At 28.6% G+C, this 10,130-nt stretch overlaps 2 long non-coding RNA genes across 2 annotated transcripts; one reads left to right on the top strand and one right to left on the bottom strand.

Annotated features, from left to right (window-relative positions):
• Window positions 1-3,448: 3,448 nt before the first annotated feature.
• LOC119616481 lies at window positions 3,449-4,011 on the bottom strand. The gene is made up of 3 exons (XR_005232547.1): window positions 3,874-4,011; window positions 3,651-3,797; window positions 3,449-3,590 (listed from the first exon to the last, which is right to left on the bottom strand). It is a non-coding gene; the product is annotated as an uncharacterized LOC119616481 (long non-coding RNA).
• Window positions 4,012-4,853: 842 nt separating this feature from the next.
• On the top strand, window positions 4,854-5,527 carry LOC119616480. The gene is made up of 3 exons (XR_005232546.1): window positions 4,854-4,991; window positions 5,071-5,217; window positions 5,278-5,527. It is a non-coding gene; the product is annotated as an uncharacterized LOC119616480 (long non-coding RNA).
• Window positions 5,528-10,130: the final 4,603 nt, after the last annotated feature.

Genomic DNA, 10,130 nt, shown 5'->3' with positions numbered 1-10,130 from the left:
TTTCTTAATTTTAACTAACCTATTTTAGTGAATTTCCAAATCACAATAAACATTTTCTTTCACTATCTGAGACAATGTTTATATAAATTATAAACAGTAAAGTATTTTTTAACTTTTTTTTTAATTCTTAAAATTTTTCTTTACTGTTTATAAGTTATATAATGTTGTTATTGATAGTAAAAGGAAATGTTTTTGACAAAATAAAATCGATTACGAGAGATCAAAAGTTTCCCAAAAATAGTTTTCTAGTGTGGACCGGCAGTTACTGTCACCTTCTTATTATTTATGTTTGACAGTAACAGTCTGTTTTTCTAAAACAATTTAGTTCTCACACGAAAATCTCATTTCATTACGATCAAGTTTAAAGTTAGGTTTTTATAAAACATTTGAAAGCTTTCGCTTAAAAATGTCTAAAATGAAATGAGCTTTTTCTATCGTAACAGAATATTATTGCCTACGTATTTCATTTCAGAAATTTTTAATATTTTTTCATGTAGTTTTAAGGTGTTTGGTGTAAAAAATAAACAAAAACAAAATAATTTTACAATTTTTTTTTTTTTTTTTTTAAACAACTTGAAAATTGTATGAAATGTGACAAGAAATTTAACCCCGTGTCTATATTAGCCAAATATTTATCACGATGCTTGACAAAACGTCGGCAGAAAAATTGTCAGTTTTTTGTTTATGTTAATGCATAGGATAACAAAATGATGATTTTATCACGACAACTCACAGATAATTTTATTGAAATAATGCTAAATTTTATAAAAACAATTAAAATTAAATGAAAATTTTGTAAATAAACACTAATTTCACTAAAACTTATGTTAAAAATCAATTTTAATTGCACAAAAACAAAATTCTAAACAAATTTTACAATAAAATGACGTCATAGTGACGTTATAACAATAATAAATGCCGTCTGTACCTGCTAATTTTTTATCATGATAACAATTTGACGTTTAGCATAATAAATATTTGTCTAATATAGACACGGTGTAAAGGTTTGTATTGCAAATTGCATTCAGGTTCAAGTGGCCACATATTATTTTGTATTTTGGTATCATTTTCGTTGTTTTTTGGGCAAACGAAAGGTCTTTGCATATCGTCTAGTTTTATGGAAAACTAAAGCTCTTTCGTTGCCACTCACATGAAAATTTATTTTTTCGTTACAAAAACGTAAAGCTTCGTTATTTTTAAGAACGAAGACACATTTTCATTTTAGAAAAGGTGGTATTAGACGACATGTATTTTACATATGCACTGTCACTTTTTTTATCTATTGATAAAAATCTTCCGAATGTATGTATGTCAAAATTATTATTTTACATATGATTCATAATATTTGCTATCACACCTGCCTGTGTTTTTCCATATGACATAACCTATAAATGTAATCAAAGCTGTCTTTTTAATGTGGAAAAATGTTTAAAATTATAAATTAGTTTATTAAAAATTCAAAATACTTACTTTTTCATGTTCGTTATTAATTTCCTTAATTTATTTTTTTCAAAAAAAATTTATTTCAAAGCCTTCTTTGTTACAGGCTGTGCTTCTTACGCGTCAATATTTTTGTTTAATTTACATAGAACTTTTCGTTTTTTTAAGTTTTTTATTTATGTTTTCACAATTTAACTTTAGTTTATTAAAATTGATAAATACAAATTAAAAATAGAATATAAATTGTCAAAATCAGCTGATATATTCGAATGCCGCTTATGCGGGTGGTGGTCGGTCGGCTAGTGATGACATGGTATATTATCACCTAGAGGCAATGGACGGAAGCTGATTGCCGTATTCAGGGGGTATCCTTGGGATACATACTTATTATTATACCATTGATCTCAGCAGAATCACTACCATACACCCATAATAGAGCGCGATGTCTGTCTGGTGTGCCTTTCAGTGAAGCTCTTGTTGTCTCCAAACACTATGGTGGCCAGTGTTACCATATGTCAAGTTTTCCCTTTTTTTGCAAGTTTTTTGAGATTCAAAAAAGTTTTCAAGTTTTATTCCAATAAAAAAAGTTTTTTGAAAATTTATACAGTTTTTCAGTTTTTATTTTATTTAATCAATAAATAAGTTTAAAATAAAAAAACAATGTTAACCATTAACAAAATAATATTTTATACCATTAATATTCGAGATATTCCTAAAAACTGAAAAAAATTGACCGGTGTTGATGACCTTAATCCCTTAGAATAGACGTTAAGGACACAATGCACTTCGACCATATTGTAGAGATTTTGTGCAGCCCATTGGTTCACCATACTAGGCCAAATTCGCGCATGAAGATAAATGGATTAATCGGTGAGTGTTTGAAGATATCATCTGGGTCTGGGTAAGACAAAATCTTCGTGTTTCGAGTTCCCAATGACGGGTAGTTACAAAAGTTCAGAGGTTTCCTCTTGTAGTACACAGAATCTACATAGATTCATCATGACATTTCAAGTGTAAATTTATGGTGTCTAAGACCACAATATCCAGTAATTCCTTGCTACTGATGTTAAGGAAAAGTTCTGTACCAATTATCATTTTTTCACTAATTTTTCTTGGGTATTTTCTAATTTTAGTACAAAAAAAGTTTTTTTTTGTTGAAAAAAAGTTTTTTTTATAAAAATAAAAAGTTTTCTTCAAAAAATATATGGCAACACTGATGGTGGCCGAATATTTACAAGAAACAATTGTTAAGCCGACTTTATACAAATTTATAGCTTTGTAGAGAATATTCGGACGTTTAAGAGGTGAAAATTGTACCTATTTTTGGTACTTTTTTATAAAAAATTGTTTTTGGTTTATTAACTTATACATATGAATACATAATAACGGGCTCCCAATACGATGTTGCAACTGGTACTTTTTTGACTTAGAACTTAGAAACATGTAATTAAGCACATGAGAATCTATAAAAGTGGACTTTTTGGTACTTTTTCGTTCTTCAAAAGGTACTTTTTGAGTTTTCTATTAAATTGAACATAGAAACATGAAATTATGTGTCGTGTGCACCCTGTAATAGAGCTACTGAATAGAAGAAGAAGAAACTTAAACAGGTGGCAGCACAATGAGAAAGGGATTTTTTTTTTGGAAAGAAGAAGATGTATAAAAACAAAAACAAATAGCTTTAGAAAAAAATTTTATGTAGGCAAACAAATTGCTGAAAATTTGTTGAAGCCATATTGGTAACCGAGGTTTCTAGATGCCAAAAGGAAAAAATGTCGGTCCTTTTTGATTTTTGCTCGGAGAGAAGAAGAAGGTGGAGTCTGTGGCCATCATAAAAAAAAAAAAAACTAAATTTTGATTTTTTTTTATAAATTAAATAAAGTTTATTGAAAAAAAAAAATTTAAACTTAAAGCTAAACTTAATGCTAAACTTAAAGCTACACTTAAAACTAAATCTTAAAATATAAAAAATAAAAGCAAAAGAAAAACGAACAAACCTGCAAAGCCACTGCAACACGACTCCATCCAACGAGGGAGAAGCTGTTTTCCAGCACCACCACGCCTGGGGTGCTCTGGTATCAGTTTTTGGTTTTCCGACTAAGTGATAGATTTTACCTGGACGACAAGACGGACGGTCAACTATTCCTTTTCTTTAAGAAAAATTCTTATTAGTTAGGATAAAATATCTTTATACAATAGGAAATCCTTACCCCGTGTTGTCGTATCGTCGCCATCCCGTGTGAAGTTCCAATTATATCCACGCGTGCGCGAACATTAGGGTAGAGCTCTGGCCTAGAATATAGTAGTTTACGGTGTTTGAGTCCTAGGTTTCCTGAAATATTATAAAGATAGTTTCCCTGAAAATAAAAAAAAAAAAATAGAAAAAATAAATAAAAGGAATAAGGTAAAATAGATAATATTTTGTCCACTTACCTGGTTTACCCGAACGGACCTTAATACGGACGGACAGGAAAGCCTCATCCGCCAAAAGAACTCTTCCGCTCTATGATTGCCTCCCGTAAACCAGCTAGTTGCAGCAGAAAACACTTGCCAGATCCCGTTTATCCACAAGCAGAGAAATTATGAACTTTTAAGAAACGTAAACATAAGTTTGAGAACATAAATTTAAAACCTAAATTTAAATCTAAACCTAAATCTAAAACTAAATCTAAACCTAAATCTAAAACTAAATCTAAACCTAAACATAAATCTAAAACTAAAGCTTAATTTTGAATTTTAAAACCTAAATTTAAATCTAAAGCTAAATTGTAATTTTAAATATTAAAACCTAAATTTAGACCTGAATCTAAATGTTAAATTTTTAAAACCTAAATTTTTAAAGCTAAATCTGAAATTAAAATTAAAGCCAAACGAAATTTTAAATCTAAATAATCTATTGTTATTGTTAAAGTCCGTTGAAATTAATTTCGATAATAAAGACTAAATTTTATAATGTTTAGATGAAATTTTTAAAAGTCTTAATCAATTAAAATGATCGGTTAAACAATATAAGCGGCGGTAAGTAGGGAAAGGAAAGTTTGCAGGGCAAATTTTGGGACATCCCTAATATTAGGATGTCATGGCGGGATTATCCAATCCCGAGTGGGAGGGTTTATCCTGGCACAACATCTGCCAGCCGTTATAGGTCGTAGGAACGTTTCATCAGGGAGACAGACAGAAACCTACTCGGTGCCCTTTATATTTTATTTCGTTTATTTCTTTTAGCTGGTATGGTTTTTATGTGTGTGTGTAGGTGTCTAGAGTGGTAGCAAGAACCACCCCCATCCGGCGAGCTCCAAGCCCGGCGAACGCGAGCATACCAGCGCCGCTACCACTCTGGCAACACTAGTTTCTTTTGTTTTGCACAACCACTACACTACATAAATGGCGCCCAACGTTCATAATTTCTCTGCTTGTGGATAAACGGGATCTGGCAAGTGTTTTCTGCTGCAACTAGCTGGTTTACGGGAGGCAATCATAGAGCGGAAGAGTTCTTTTGGCGGATGAGGCTTTCCTGTCCGTCCGTATTAAGGTCCGTTCGGGTAAACCAGGTAAGTGGACAAAATATTATCTATTTTTACCTTATTCCTTTTATTTATTTTTTCTATTTTTTTTTTTTTTTATTTTCAGGGAAACTATCTTTATAATATTTCAGGAAACCTAGGACTCAAACACCGTAAACTACTATATTCTAGGCCAGAGCTCTACCCTAATGTTCGCGCACGCGTGGATATAATTGGAACTTCACACGGGATGGCGACGATACGACAACACGGGGTAAGGATTTCCTATTGTATAAAGATATTTTATCCTAACTAATAAGAATTTTTCTTAAAGAAAAGGAATAGTTGACCGTCCGTCTTGTCGTCCAGGTAAAATCTATCACTTAGTCGGAAAACCAAAAACTGATACCAGAGCACCCCAGGCGTGGTGGTGCTGGAAAACAGCTTCTCCCTCGTTGGATGGAGTCGTGTTGCAGTGGCTTTGCAGGTTTGTTCGTTTTTCTTTTGCTTTTATTTTTTATATTTTAAGATTTAGTTTTAAGTGTAGCTTTAAGTTTAGCATTAAGTTTAGCTTTAAGTTTAAATTTTTTTTTTCAATAAACTTTATTTAATTTATAAAAAAAAATCAAAATTTAGTTTTTTTTTTTTTTTTTATGATGGCCACAGACTCCACCTTCTTCTTCTCTCCGAGCAAAAATCAAAAAGGACCGACATTTTTTCCTTTTGGCATCTAGAAACCTCGGTTACCAATATGGCTTCAACAAATTTTCAGCAATTTGTTTGCCTACATAAAATTTTTTTCTAAAGCTATTTGTTTTTGTTTTTATACATCTTCTTCTTTCCAAAAAAAAAATCCCTTTCTCATTGTGCTGCCACCTGTTTAAGTTTCTTCTTCTTCTATTCAGTAGCTCTATTACAGGGTGCACACGACATATGCACTTAGAGCCTGGAGTAAATGTGAATCTATAAAATGGCACTTTTTCGTTCTTTGATTGGCACTTTTTGAGCTTGCTACAAAATTTAAACCTCGAAACATGAAATTAAGCACTTAGAGCCTGGAGTAAATGAGAATCTATAAAATGGGAACTTTATCGTACTTCGACTGGTACTTTTTGAGTTTACCATAAAATTAAACCTAGAAACATAAAAATAAATATGTAGAGCCCGGAGTAAATTATAATCTATAAAAAGGGACTTTTTAGTACTTTTTGTTCTTCGACTGGTACTTTTTGAATTTTTTATAATATTGAACCTAAAAACATGAAATTAAGAATGTACAGCCCGGATTAAGTGATAACATATAAAAGGGGACTTTTTGGTACTGTTTCGTTCTTCGACTGGTAATTTTTGAATTTCTTATAATATTGAACCTAGAAACATGAAATTAGGAATGTACAGCCCGGATTAAGTGATAACATATAAAAGGGACTTTGTGGTACTTTTTCATTCTTCAAAAGGTATTTTTTTAATTTTCTATAATATTGAACCTATAGACATAAAATTAAACCTGTAGGGCATGGAGTAAGTGAGAACATATAAAACGGGACTTTTTGGAACTTTTTCGTTCTTTAACTGGTTCTATTTGAATTTTATATTATAATCATAGCTGTAAAATAATGATTAATAATCGTAATCATTATTAATTAGATTATTTTTATTAAAAATGTAAAATTAATGATTAATTAACGATTATTTTCAATTTTTTTAATTAATTATTGATTACGACTAAAAATAATCTAAAAATAATCATGGATTATGTAATTGGAATTAATGAAAATAATCAAAAAACTCTAAGAAAAATTTAATTATTTTTCCGCTAATCCACTTAAAATTACGGATTTTTTGAGACCCATTTCGAAAAGATTGCAGTAATTTTTTTCTACTATCTTGTACTGATATGATTTTCAATCGAAATAAACTTGATAAATATATTTGTTCAGCAGCTGCTACAATAGTCATAACAATGTTGTTGGTATTTTCTGTGCAAAAGCACTTTACAAATCCTACGACAATTTTTCTAATGTTTTTCGAATGTTGTAAGAAAGTTTAGTGTTGCCAATTGTTTATTTCGACATATAAACAAAAAATTCAAACGATTTTAGCATAAAAAACGATAAAGTGGTAACACTGAAATCAAAAACAAACAGCTGTTTACCAAAACAAAAAAACTAAAATTTTATTAAAAACTGTTTATTTATTAGTTTAAAATGTGGAATAAAGAATATAAAAGCATTGAAAATTCAAAGAAATTAATTTGGTTTATTTCGCATGTTTAATTAATTTAATATTTTTTTGATTTTTTTATATTCTGACATTGTTATGTATATTTGTTTTGATTGTTTTTTTTTTTTCATTGAAAACATAAACTTATGACTTGCTGCAAAGATCTGTTCACAATCACTGTTACTACACTTTAGTAGGTACAATGTACAACTTGATTGTGAATTGAACAATTGCTTTCAATAAAACAGTCATATAATCGAATAGTGTGTAATTTGAAAAACATTTTTCTATTACACGTATTGTAAAAAGACAGAGAATTGTACCAAATATATTGAAATTAATCAAAAATAATCAAAATTAATCCTTGAAAATAATCAAATTAATTATTTGATTAATTCTGATTATTTTTGATTATTTTCATTAATTTTAATTAATCCTGATTATTTTTAGATTAACTTTAATCGTAATCAATTAATAATCAGAAATTTTATACCAGAGAATTAAATAATCATTACGATTATTTTTTAAAAATAATTTAATTGATTATTAATCGTAATCGAAATTTTACAGCTATGATTATAATGAACCTAAAAACACAAAACTAAGCAATCAGAGACTTGAGTGAATGAAAATTTAAAATGGAGTATTTCTGGTAATTTTTCGTTCTTTAACTGGTACTTTTTGAATTTTCTAAAATATTGAATATATAAACATAAACTTAAACACGCAGTATCCTAATTGAATGAAAATTTATCTCGCTTACATCCATTTTGCAAAAAGCTCTCGATATTAATCGAAATCTCTATAGGCCATAATTGACCCTGCCCCCTTCAATAATTGATTTTAACGTTTTCTATGTACTTATCAATACCATAATAAAACAATTTTTGTTGGAACGAAAATATGTAATGTAAATATGTATATGAAATCTTCTTCAGAAAATGACTTAAACGCACATAAATGGCTTTTAAATTTCGATGTCTACGAAAAAAATATTTTTAGGAACCGAAACCTACATTTATGAAAAATAAAATTATGAGGATCGGTCAGCCAATATAACCCTCTTACAGAAAATCTGTTTATAGCTAATACATCATTCCAAAAGTTATCATTATGATAGAATTATGGTAGAATTAAAAACAATACTTTAAATTATAGAGAACTTTGTCCATAATTGATCCAATTCCACATTTAAGCCCATAATCCGAAAATCACGGTGACGTTCTTATTAATCTAATGATCAAAGTCCATATATACATATATGTATATATATATATATATATATATATATATACATATATATATATGGTGCAAAAGTACTCATGTATATTCTTTCAACGAAAAATCGGTTAAATGATTATTGAATATGGAATTTTTTTTCAAAATCATTTAGTTTATATACAATGCTACAAAAATAACAATAAAACTAAATTATTCTACTTAAAATTTTTCTGCATAACATCTAAAATTAAAATAAATTCACTTTTTTGTCGGACAAAAAGTGTAAATTTTATATATCATTATTTAAATTTCTTGTATATCAAAATTTTTTATCTATTTTGGTTCTGATTTTAATATCTGTATCTATTTAAGCCATTTTGGTAATTTTGTTCTCCATTATTATTCGCAATCGCTTTCCCTTCCCCTTGCTATCCCCATATGATAATTTTCAAAAGAAATACGTTTTTGATCACTATTTCATCGGAATTTTTTGATAAATTGTGGTCCAAAATGAATCTATTGGATTTAGGGCGGTGCTCTGAGCAACTTATTTCAATTTTCAGTGATTTTTCCTACAGTAATGTTATTTTTTAACTTTATCAAGTGCTTAAGCTTATTATCTTGCCGAAATATAAAGTTGCCCAAGTCCATTTCGAAGGCACTGATCTTAAGATTTCACTGCAATATGCTCATATAGTGTTCATTGGAGCTTTTTGAATAAATTTCACCTAGGTTCCCCACACCTAACGTTAAAAATTGGACACTTACGAAGAGTCAACTGACCCATACCTTCAATCTTTCATAAATGCCGTAAAATGGGTTTGGGAGACTTAATGCCTCAACCGATTCATGACTTCAAACACACGACTAAGGTTAAAAACATTATTGTAAAAAAAAAACACTGAAAAATTTTAATGACCTGCTCAGAGCATCGCCCTAAATCTAATAGATTAATATTTGACCACAATTGATCACAAAATTCCGCTGAAATAGCGAACAAAAACGGATTTCTTTTGAAAATAATAGTATGGGAGAAAGCAAGGGAAAGTGAAAGCGATTGCGAATAATAATGGTAAAATAATTACAAAAATGACTTGAGTAGATCCAGATATTGAAATCAGAACCAAAATAAATAAAAAATGTTGATATACATAAAATTAAAATAATGATATATAAAATTTACACTTTATTTTGTCCGACAAAAAAGTGAATTTACTTTAATTTTAAATGTTATACAGAAAAATTTTAGGTGGAATAAATTTGTTTTATAGTTATTTTTGTAGCATTGTATATAAACTAAATGAATTTAAAAAAAAGTTCCATATTCAATAATCATTTAACAGATTTTTCGATAAAATAATGTAGCATGAGCACTTTTGCACTTTATTTTGTCCGATAGTGTATATATATATATATATATATATATATATATATATATTGAAATCAGAACCAAAATAGATAAAAAATGTTGATATACATAAAATTAAAATAATGATATATAAAATTTACACGTTATTTTGTCCTACAAAAAAGTGAATTTACTTTAATTTTAAATGTTATACCGAAAAATTTTTGGTGGAATAAATTTGTTTTATAGTTATTTTTGTAGCATTGTATATAAACTATATATATATATATATATAATATATATAACAAATTTATTCCACCAAAAATTTTTCGGTATAACATTTAAAATTAAAGTAAATTCACTTTTTTGTCGGACAAAATAAAGTGTAAATTTTA

Source organism: Lucilia sericata, unplaced genomic scaffold (genome assembly GCF_015586225.1).
Source record: "Lucilia sericata isolate MDLA Ls3-8-SP2 unplaced genomic scaffold, ASM1558622v1 Contig000074F_arrow, whole genome shotgun sequence".
NCBI classification, from domain to species: Eukaryota; Metazoa; Arthropoda; class Insecta; order Diptera; family Calliphoridae; genus Lucilia; species Lucilia sericata.
Note: the sequence above shows the minus strand (reverse complement) of the source record. Positions and strands in the feature narration are given on the sequence as shown.